Source organism: Schistocerca nitens, unplaced genomic scaffold, assembly GCF_023898315.1.
Source record: "Schistocerca nitens isolate TAMUIC-IGC-003100 unplaced genomic scaffold, iqSchNite1.1 HiC_scaffold_369, whole genome shotgun sequence".
NCBI classification, from domain to species: domain Eukaryota; kingdom Metazoa; phylum Arthropoda; class Insecta; order Orthoptera; family Acrididae; genus Schistocerca; species Schistocerca nitens.
Genome location: NW_026045903.1, coordinates 8969 through 20563, shown reverse-complemented (window position 1 = coordinate 20563; position 11595 = coordinate 8969). Strand labels below are relative to the sequence as shown.

At 53.1% G+C, this 11595-nt stretch overlaps 1 non-coding gene and 1 pseudogene across 1 annotated transcript; one reads left to right on the top strand and one right to left on the bottom strand.

Moving 5' to 3' along the window:
- The first annotated feature begins 2341 nt into the window (after positions 1-2341).
- On the top strand, positions 2342-2481 carry LOC126229249 (U4 spliceosomal RNA). Its single transcript, XR_007544137.1, has one exon. It is a non-coding gene; the product is annotated as a U4 spliceosomal RNA (small nuclear RNA).
- Positions 2482-4869: 2388 nt separating this feature from the next.
- On the bottom strand, positions 4870-5880 carry LOC126229248 (F-box/LRR-repeat protein 14-like; annotated as a pseudogene).
- Between the last annotated feature and the right edge of the window lie 5715 nt (positions 5881-11595).

Here is an 11595-nt window from a genome sequence, read left to right as displayed (position 1 = left end):
TTAACGGCCGCTTGTTCCAGTGTTGGCGTTTGGTGAGGGCTGGCCTGCGAGTCGGTTGTTCGTGTGGCAGTTGTGGGCGCCTGTGTACTTTGTGGTGAATGGGTGTGTTATGTGGGTTGTTGAGTTGGTGTCCGGGATGTATTCGTGGGTGCTGGTGTTCTGATGCCTGTGTACTTGTTGTGGTGTGGTCGTGTTCCTCGTGCTGCGGCTGTTTCTCCTTCTCGGCCTCCTCTGGCGCTGTGGTTGTCCCTGTGTAGGTGCGTTTTCTGTAGCCTGTGGTGGGCTGCAGTTCGCGATCTCAGGGGGTAGGGTGGTGTTGTTGCTTGTTTCGTGTGGTGTGCCCGGTGCGGGTGTGGTGTCAGGTGTTGTGCTTGTCTGTTGTGTGTCTGTTGCTGGGGGTGTTTGCTGAGCGTATTCTGAGCTCTGGGGCTCCTCTGACCGTCCCGCGCTGCTGGGGCTGCGAGCGACCACTCCAGCGAAGGATATTCCACTTCTTACTGGGCGCGGGGGCGGTTTTGGAATTGTGATGGCGGTAGGTTTCGCATGTTTCGCGATTTTGCGCCTCAGAGCTGCTTTGTAAGCAATGCACCCTCTGTAGTTTGCCGGATGGGCAGCACCACAGTTGGCGCACTTGCGAGGTGCTGTATGGGGGAGTTTGCAGCGTTGGGTTGTGAGACCGCCAGCGCAAATGCGGCAGCGGGGTGCGAGACCGCATCTGATACCCGTGTGCGCAAAGCGCTGGCAGTTGTGGCATTGTTGGGGAGTGAGCGGCGTGTTGTACACCTCTACATTGACGACCATGTGAAGAAATAGTTTTAATTTCAGCAGGTCGCCGGATTTGGCCGTGTCGGCCAATTCCGCCATGTAGTTGTGAGACGGTCTCGCTGTGCCGAACTCTGACATTCGGTTTACCCTAATGCACTCCCACCCGAGAGCAGAGAGTTCATTGTGTACCGTGTCCGTCGGGGTTCGTGAGTCTATCCCCTTTATCACGTACTGCTGTGTTTTTTCCAGGACTGTCCTGTACGTGAAGTGTTCTACCTTCCTTTCTTTGAGAAAGTCCAGTAGATTTGTGTAGTCTGCCTTGTTCGCCACGTACAGTGCGGCGTGTTCCCCGGTGAGCTTAGAGTAGTATCTTGTGGGGCTGTGCTGATTGTTAAATTCCTTGTTTAGGAGACTTAGGTCTCCGTAGTTGTGAATGATGACCGGTGGGAAGCCAGTCGCGGTGTTGTTTGTGTTCTGCGTAGCTGCTTGTATATTTGTGGTTGCTGCAGTCGCAGGGTTGTTTGTGTTGGTCCCTGTGTTATTGTTGTTTGTTCGCGATGTAGATGGTGTTGGCAGCAGCGCTCGGCCGTTGCCTCGTGAGTTTGTGGGCTCACTTGTTTGCGTATTTGGCTGCTGTTTGCGCCTTGGGCCGAACTGCTGCCACGGCCGGTCTTCATCTGTGTTTGTTGTGTCCTCTGTCGGCTCTGGATCCGGTTCCGTCGGTGCCTGGGCCGCCAGAGGTGAAATAGGGGGCATGTCCTTCTGTTGTTCAGCAGGTGCCTGTGTGTGTGGTGTGGGTGTTTGTTTGTGTGTTTACACTGCCCATCAGCTCTGCGATCAGCTCCAGCTGTTCCGTGATCTGTTGGTCCTTCAAGGCAACCTGGTCTTGGAAGGTGGACAGTGGGACGGAAATGATGGCGGGAATAGCCGGCATTACAGCCTCTTGTGCTGCAGCTTTGCTGCGGGTGAGTGGCGGGGAAGCACAGGAAAGATCGGACATCTTTGCTGTTCTTGGATAGGTAAGGATGGATGCACGACAATTTTGCTCTTTTCACGAAGCGACAATATTTGCTTTTTAGCGAAAGCGCTGTGTATCGTGTTCCTACAGAAGAGGGGTGTCCCTACGTCCTATCTGCGCGGAGTGCAATGCGCGGCGCAAGAGAGCGCGGGTTGAAGAGAGCGACCTACAGTGCGCGGGGTTATCCGACGTGAACGGGCCCCTGACACTGAGATTACCCTACCAAAGAAATGGAGAGTCCCGCTGGGGAGGTTTGCAACCGAAGTTGCAGGAAGTTGAGCCGAAGCCCTTGCCACTTAGCGCCCGAAAGCGTTAAGCGGCTTGCGCGGGTTCGTGCCACTCAGTAGAGCGTCACTGGCAGCTACGCCAGTTGCAGCTTATTAGAGACCACTCCGAGGAGCTATCAGCGGGCAGCTACGCCGGTGCAGAGAGCAGCGTTCCGCTCGGGTCGACTGCTCGACTGCCGCTTGCTACTGATAGGTATCAATGATGCAAGTACTTGTAGGTGTTTGGAACGAACGTCAGGTATAAATAGCAGTGCCAGGCGCTAGGTAGTTAATCTTTGCGCAGTGGCAATATCGTAACCAATGAAGTGTAACTGAGGTGCGATTATTGCTAGTTGAAAACTTTTACCAATACCCTGCCAGAGAGACGTGAAATATCGTCTCTGTGGCAATTTTTGGCAACCCCTGAGGGGGTGTAAGTCTCATAGAAACAATGATTCAAGCTGTGTTTATCTGTGTACTCATTCTGCACTTGTGGAAGTATTTAGCTGATGGTTGTTAGGGACCATGTACACAGACCAGGCTGTGTTCACTGATGAATTGTGTACATGTCTTAGGCAGCTGGTGAGAAACATTCTCCTCAGTGTAAGATGTTGTGCAACTGCTATGTGTGAATAAAGATGCCAATGTGGACAGTTGAAATGTGGTTCTGTCTAGTGGCAATTCTTGCTCCATAGCATACTTGTGGTACATACATGCAGTGATTAGTGATAAATGTAGGATTTGACAAAACTTGTGTCAGAATTTAGGGGAGGAGACTAGGGCAGTACAGTGAGAGTTGGTGAGTGTGTGGGAGGCAGGTGTTGTACTTAATTCATTTTCACAGCACTGCCAGTGTTATAATTTGTGTTTGTGTCATGATCATTAGATGCATGTTTGATCCTTTTTGGACACTGCTGTGTGTACACCTTGATAATTAGAACTTATGACCATGGAACTGCTGTTGATAATATTGGGCAATGAGTCTGTTGACTTGAGATGATTGTGTTAGGCTGCACAGTTCCTAGTAAGGGCACTCACATTGAGGACAGTGTCCTATCTGGTGTGTGTTACACGAAACAGGAAGAACTGTAATGTTGTGCAAGGCTTTGCCTCATTTTGAGAATACATACATGTGCTGTAGTGTGCAGAGCAGAGGGATTGAAAGAAAGGTTAGGGCTAGTAGCTATTTGGATGGTAGCTAATGCAGTCCCTGATGTTGAGGTTTTGTTGAACCTTTATGTAGCTTACATGTTTCATCTAAAGGCTACTGGTGGAAAATCTCCTTCATGCAGTTTTAACAGGGATTGTGCAGTAGAATTTGGTGGGCTGCAGCCATGGCATTTCCATTTTGAACAGTGTGATTAGTGCATTTCTTGGTGTATTCCTTGAACTGTGGATTTACTGTGTAAATGTGACACATTATACAGTGTGATAGTTTAAATGGGATGGTGAGCTTAATGATGGTCCAGTGTGCTATGAGAATGTATTGCATGTGGAATACTGAAGAGAGGGAACCAGTGCTTGTGGGGTAAATTTTGTGACTGTATCTGTGAATATAAATCAAAGAATGCAATGAAAAACACAGTGGTAGAGCAAGTGTAGGTGAGAATTGTAGCAGGAGTCGTGCATTTATTTTATTTATTTATTTTTTTTTTTTGAGAGCAGAACTAGTTAGCTTCTCATGGCTCATTCTTTCTGTCTCTCTTCATTTGAGAATATGACTCTTCCTGTATGCAAGGTGAGCAAAATTTGCTGCCTACTGTAGCACAAATGGACCCATTGAAGATGTCTTATTGTTTGGATCTGTTATGAATGTGAAGCGGGAACGTGTTATATCTCCACTTACAGTCACTCGTGCGCAGTGAACAGGCTTTATCGCCGCGCCCACGCACTATGCTCAAGGGAGAGGCTTGTGGCAATAAACGACTACAGCGGTTTCTGGACCGGACACGTTTATTTTTCCTGCCGTTACAATAAATGACAAATAATACACTTCGCTAAAGTCCGTCTATACAGGTGCGTTGCACTGGTGGCACGGCTCTGTCACCGATCCTGGAGGGTGTACACTCCAGTGACGAGCCGTGGCGCGACCACGTGGACCGAACGAGACAAAAGGCCGCGTCACAGAATGTTCTGCTTTTGGCGCAACCGGAGGCGCCGTAACGTCCGCGAAGAAGCGAAAGACAATTTAACGGCCACTGCGTTTACGACCGCGCGTACGCATTTACGGCGGAGTCACGTTGACTCGACGCACGTGGTCGGCGGCGGAAGAACTGGGAGGCGTGTGTCGCGTCGCGTCGACTAGCTCGCACTGGTCCCTGCTTTGTTCCCGTGCAGTCCCGTGTGCGACGCACCGTTGCCGAAATTCTGCGTAACGGTACAGCTGCCCCTACTTGTGTCGGCAGTGCCGTAGTTCAGCCCTTCGTGCGTTGGACGGTGCTGCCAACACACAGATCCCCCCTTGGAGAGCAGAGCTCCATAGCTGCAAAAACGCGGCCGTGGTGCGACGACGAGGACGAGGACGACGGCGGCGCCGCCTTGGAGTGCTTGCCCAGGTGCGCCGACATCTCAGCCGACAGCGCGTTGTGCGTGGCGGACGGCACGCTCTCGAGGTGCGGCTGGTGCAAGAAAGCGGCCGCTGAGTACGGGTGGAACTGCAGGTGGTGCCGCGCGCTTCGGTGCACCACCAGCTGCGGCGGCAGCTCCGTCAGGAACAGGTGGCCCTCGTCGGTCATCATAGCTGCGCGGCGGTCGTGCTCCCGGGCGGCCCCACTGGCTACGACGCGCGAGTCGACTGGACCGCACTACTACACCGACCTCCTACCGCACTGCCACACGGCATAGCTCGCACTCGAGTACCTCCTGCAGTCCGAGGTACTCGAGGGCTAGGTTGCCGTCGGCGTTGTCGCGGTTGAGGCCGGCGAGGTAGATGTCCTGGTCGGAGATGTGCCAGCACGAGCGCAGGTTCAGCCTGCGCAGGCGGCGGAGCCCCCACGCGATCAGCAGCAGGCCGGTGTTGGTGACGTTGCAGCAGCCGCCCAGCTCCAGCGACTCGAGGTTCTTGAGGTACTGCGCGATGCGGCCCAGGCTGTTGTCCGTCACCTGCTTGCAAAGCGACAGGTCGAGGTGCGTCAGCGACGGCATCTCGGCCACGAACGCGTGCGACAGGCCGATGTCGGTGACGTTATAGCAGCTGGACAGGTTGAGCGACTCGATGTTGGGCACGCCCTGCACCACGTCGCGCAAGCTGCGCCGCAGCGACAGCACCTGCACGCGCCGGATGACGCGGCGCACCAGGCTGGCGAACAGCGACGGGTTGGCGCGCCGCAGGTGCAGCTTCGCCACGACGCCGCGCCACACCGATCTGTGGTAGGCCGCGTCGCGCCACGACGTGCACACTTGAGCCGCGCGGCCCTTGTCGCGCACGTCCAGATAGCCGAATACCAGCGCCAGGATCTCGGGTTACAGGCAAGACACGTGCGTCTGACTGCCGTCCGGCGCGCCAACCACCTCCTGCTGCGCGTGCTGCTGCTGCTGCTGCTGCTGCTGCTGCTGCGACGACTGCTGGTGGTGATGGTGATAGTGGTGGTGGTGGCCGTGGTGCGACGACGAGGACGACGACGGCGGCGCCGCCTTGGAGTGCTTGCCCAGGTGCGCCGACACCTCGGCCGACAGTGCGTGGTGCGCGGCGGACGGCACGCTCTCGAGGTGCGGCTGCTGCAGGAAAGTGGGCGAGTACGGGTGGAACTGCAGGTGGTGCCCCGCGCTTCGGTGCACCACCACCAGCTGCGGCGGCAGCTCCGTCAGGAACAGGTGGCCCTCGTCGGTCATCATACCTGCGCGGCGGTCGTGCTCCCGGGCGGCCCCACTGGCTACGACGCGCGAGTCGATTGGACCGCTCTACTACACCGACCTCCAACCGCACTGCCACACGGCATAGCTCGCACTCGAGTACCTCGGACTGCAGGACTGCCAGCGGCTGTCGGACGAGGCGCTCAAGCACGTGTCGGCAGACCTGACGACGCTCAAGAGCATCAACCTGAGCTTCTGCATCTCCATCACGGAAAGCGGGCTCAAGCACCTGGCACAGATGGCGTCGCTGCGCGATCTCAACCTGCGCGCGTGCGACAACATCTCGGACTTGGGCATGGCCTACCTGACGGAGGGCGGGTCGCGCGTCTCGCACCTCGACGTCAGCTTCTGCGACAAGATCGGCGAGCAGGCGCTGGCGCACGTGTCGCAGGGGCTGTTCCACCTGCGCTCGATGTCGCTGTCCGCGTGCCAGATCTCGGACGAGGCGTGTTTCGCGTCGCCGAGACGCTGCACGACCTCGAGACGCTCAACATCGGCCAGTGCAACCGTATCACCGACAAGGGGATCACCATGAAGCGGGAACGTGTTGTATCTCCGCTTACAGTCACTCATGCGCAGTGAACCAGCTTTATCGCCGCGCCCACGCACTATGCTCAAGGGAGAGGCTTGTGGCAATAAACGACTACAGCGGTTTCTGGAACGGACACGTTTATTTTTCCTGCCGTTACAATAGATGACAAATAAAATACTTCGCTAATGTCCGTCTATACAGGCGCGTTGCACTGGCAGCACGGCTCGGTCACCGATTCCGGAGGGTGTACACTCCAGTGACGAGCCGTGGCGCGACCGCGTGGACCGAGCGAGACAAAAGGCCGCGTCACAGAATGTTCTGCTCTTGGCGCGACCGGAGGCGCCGTAACGTCCGCGAAGAAGCGAGAGACAATTTAACGGCGACTGCGTTTACGACCACGCGTACGCATTTACGGCGGAGTCACGTTGACTCGACGCACGTGGTCCGCGGCGGAAGAACTGGGAGACGTGTGTCGCGTCGCGTCGTCTAGCTCGCACTGGTCCCTGCTTTGTTCCCATGCGGTCCGGTATGCGACGCACCGTTGCCGAAATTCTGCGTAACGGTACAGTTGCCCCTGCTTGGGTCGGCAGTGCCGTAGTTCAGCCCTTCGTGCGCTGGACGGTGCTGCCGCCACAAATAGTTGGCACTCGAGGTACTATTTAGCACACATTCAGATATTTTCATTTTTGTCAGGCAATATATTAGCTGGGGCCAATGAGACAGCAGGCAGGTTTGGATACTGTTAGCTTTCTATGATTCTTCTTGGACAAGAACATAAACAACAGTAGAGGAGTCCTAAATATATATTTTTGTGCAGGTTGTTTGGCGCAATGTGGAATAAGCATGTATTTTGTATATTTAAGACCGCAGCACATGTTCCCAGCGCTATTGAAGCAATTTACTGACTGATTTCTAGTTTTACTTTCCTGCAAGGTAAACTCATTTCAACAACTTAACCCAGCTACATGAGAGGATTTGTAAATCTCGTTTCATTGTGTTTCCTGGGTGCCTAATCTGTTACACAAATATTTCACCCATCGACATTAATCAATTTCACGGCATGATTCGAGTAAAACTAGCATTTTATTGCTCAGTACGTCAAACAGCTTTTGCTGAGAAGTGTATGGTTTGTTAAGTTAATGTAAATGCAGTTGGCAGTTTTCTTGGTGTCTAGTACTAACCAGCGGCCACAAAATAACAAAATCTAACGATGAGTCTTAATGGGTGTGCCGGTATTTGGTAAATGAGGTTGTGCTACTCAGCTTTAGTTTGGGCACACAGAAGGGTCCTTTAACTCGCTGCTTTTGGTGTGTGTTTGAAAACATGTGTGTAGAAGTGCTAAAGGACGATATGTCCTTAAATTATGGAGAATTACGTAGGGATATCATTTACGGAGGCTCAAATACTATCGCCTTTGGTACTTTATATTTGTGGTTGCGTAAGGGTTCTACCGTACCTACTGTGGTGAGTTGTGGTATACTGTCACGTATCATGTCCAAATTCCGAAATAAGGTTCGTGCCTACTCCTTGACCTTGTCTGAGAGGTAAGATTCGCTTAAGGATCGATGAATGTCATGATTTCGGATCCACCATTGGGATCCTGTGATCCATCGTAGGCATCTGCTTTGTACAACCTGTAACTTCTTGTAGTTAGTGGCACACGTAGTACCTCAAGAGGTCGATCCATACAAAGTAGATGGTTCGACTGTGGCATGGTACAACTGGAGTTTCGTGCGTTGGCTGAGGTATGAGCTCTTCAAAAAGGGGAAGAGAGCTCCCAGCATTTTGAGGCCAGACGTCTTCTTCTCCATAATGTGATGACTATACAACAGTTTGGCGTCTAGATGCACTCCCAGGTATTTTACAGTTGTTGCCCAGGGGAGTGGCTGGTCTGATATCCGCAGGCGGTCATTGACGATGGGTCTCCGACGTGTGAAGACAATAACTTTGGTTTTTTCCGCATTGACCGTTATTTTGTTCATGTGGGTCCAGTGGGCCACTAAATCTAGTTGGCGCTGCATCCGTGTGACGAGGTGGTCCATTCTGGTGCCTGCAGTCAGGAGCGCTGTGTCGTCGGCATAGAAACTGGCAGTAACATGTGGCACCGTCGGGAGGTCGTTAATATATAAATTAAACAGCAGTGGAGAGATGACCGATCCTTGTGGAAGGCCTTCAAGGACAGGCCGTGTTGTTGAATTCTTGTCATCAATGCGAACATATAATCTGCGATCCTGAAGAAAATTGTCGAGAAGTCTAGCAGTCTGGTAGGGGAGTGGTACGTCGGAGCTTGACGATCAAGTTGCGTCGCCATACTTTATCGTAAGCCTTCTCTATATCGAGAAAGACTCCAATAGTATGTCGTTTCTTGTTGAAATTGTCTTGGATAGATTCCGTGATGCGCAGTAGTTGTAACTCAGCCGATAGCTTCGCCTGGAAGCCAAACTGCTCCGGTCGGATGATATTGTGTGCCACAAGGATGTCCAGCATGCGTTTCAGTAGGACACGTTCCAGTACCTTTCCCAGCGTCGGCAGTAAAATTATGGGTCTGTAGCTGTCAGGGTGTGAGAGATCCTTGCCTGGTTTTGGTATTGGCACTATTCTGGCAATCTTCCATGCCTCTGGGAAGTATCCAGTCCGGAGGCAGCTGTTCACTATCCGGGTGAGAAGCACAACAGGCTTTCGCGGGAGGTGTTTCAATTCCGTATTGCTGATTCTATCTGCTTCAGGTGAGGTGTGTTTGCTATACTTGATAATCCTCCGAATTTCCTCCGGCGTTGTCAGCCGGGGCATAGTGTTAGTCGGGGCGTCCCGAATAGCTTCCCATTCCGCCGCCGTGTCCTCCTCTGCACGGTGGAGTGCATCATCTCCATCCTCCGTGGGGGGCGTAGTCATCTGTTGTTGGTAAGTATCAGCATACAGCTCCGCCTGCGCCAGTGAGTCGTACAAGAGGCCATGGGGTCCTCGAATTGTCCTTTTGGGGGGCTGTTGCTGTCTGAGACTTTTAACTATTCGCCATTCATCTTTGGTACGTAATAGAAAGTTGTCCATTTTGAGTTCCCACGTGTGTTGCTTCCAGTCCTGAACCTTCCGCCGGAGTTCTCGGGTCAGTCTGTGAGTTTCCCGTCAATCGTCCGGATGGCGGTAACGGACCCATCGTTTCCGACAGCGATTGCGCCTTGTCTTAAGCTCCTGCAGTGGTGCTGGAAACTCGTCATAATTGACTTCTGGTTGCGGGTGCTCCGTGAGTGCTCGTTGTTTCGCACTGGTAATCTTCTTCGTGAGTACTGCGACTGCCACATCAATCGCTTCTCTGGTAGTAACAACCTGGGTTGGTCGCACATTGTTGTTGAGGTACGCTTGGAACTGCTGCCAGTCGCAAGTTCTTGTCGTCGGCGGTGGGAGTTGCAAAGTAGCCCTCTCTATGAGTCCCAACACCGGTCTGTGGCCCGACGAAAGATCATCCAGCGTCCGCAGATGGAGATACGGGTTGATGTTCTTGATTATGGCGATGTCTAGAACATCAGCGTCTTGTGTCTGGACGTAAGGTATCCTCGTCGGTTCCCGTGGTCCATGGACGGAAACATGTAAATTCTCAGCCAGTGCAAACAACATATGTCCTTTTGGGTTAGTCTTACGGGAATTCCAGGCAACATGTTTACTATTAAGATCCCCTCCAAGGACGATCTTGTCGTAACCCTCTGTAATGGAGTAAAGATCTTCTGGGTGGAGAGGCTTCTTTGGGCTAAGGTAAGCCGCAATACAGGTAATGTTTCCGAGCGTCGTGTGGATTGTTACTGCCGTGGCTTCTAAAGTCTGGAGTTGGGGTAAACGTTCTTGGTGGTGACGAATACATTTTTTGATCAGAACTGCGGTCCCTCCACCCCGTTCGTCCCGTCTGTCCGTCCGGTAGATGTGCATGTTCCTCAAGCGGAGGTCGGTTGACTCGCGGAGATGTGTTTCGGAGACAAATGCTACGTCTATCTTGTGGCGATGTAAGAAGTCCGTGAATTCTATTTTCTTCAGTTTCTGGCCGGTGGCATTCCAAATGCAGAAGTTAAGATTCCTCGCGTGATGCCGTCTATCCATTTAGGGTGTTTGAAAAGCTGTCAGTACGCTTTCTACAAGCGAGAGGATAGACGTCAGCTTCTGCTGGAGGGCGGTGAGTAGTTGAAGAATATCTGTTAACGCTGGTGTAAAGGTGGTCGACCAGGCAGATGACGTCTCCGCTGGTGTTGGAGTCGGCGGATGGGCATGTAGTGCTTCGGAGTACGAGCGCTGTTGTCTTGTCTGTCGTAGAGTCACTCTGGGTGCTGGTTGTGGTCGAGAGGCGATTGTTTCCACAGGGAGAGGTGCCGCTTGTTGTTGGGTGGCCGGAATCGCTGCCATGGCCGAGTTCGTTAAAATTATAGGCCGTTGTGGGGTCGACTTCTTTGGTGTCCTTCTAGTATATTTCCGTAGGAGTTCTTGAAATTTGGAGCACCCCCCTGCGGGTTCGGGGGTAAGAATAGGCCCGCGGTATTCCTGCCTGTCGTAAGAGGCGACTACAAGGAGTCTCACACGTTTCGGCCTTCTGTGATGGTCCCCTCTTGGGTTTGACCTCCTTTTTTCCAAATTTCCGTTGTTACTGCGTGCCATTTGGGGAAGGACACCTTACATGGTGTTTTTCTATTGGTCCATCATGCACCACCATCTTGCATACTATCCATTGTCGTGTGGCGGGATTTACAGCCAACGTCTTCTTGCTTGCGTCCTTCTCATCTTGTGCGCAATCTTCTTCTTAGCGCCCACGACACCTGTGGACCCTTTAGACACCTAAAATCCAGCACGGTAGCCAGTCCGTTGTGGTGGGGTCGTCATGTACCCTCTTGGTGGTAGCCCCCTGACCACGCAGGGATCGCACTACAGATGCCAGAGCTGTTTCCTCCCCATGCATGCCAAGGAGTATGTGCCCATCTTGTCTGGGGCACGGGGACTCCGGGCAACGGGATATCGGCCAGGTACCCGTTGCTTTGGCTGGGTGGCGCCCTTGGGGAGAGCCCTCGTTCGGAGTAGGTGGCATCTGGGCGGATGTGGCGCAATGAAGCGCAATAAATCACACCAAGCTGGTGGTCGCACGGCCACCAGCGTCTCTAAGCGAGGTAGAGTCGACTTTGATGCTGCGC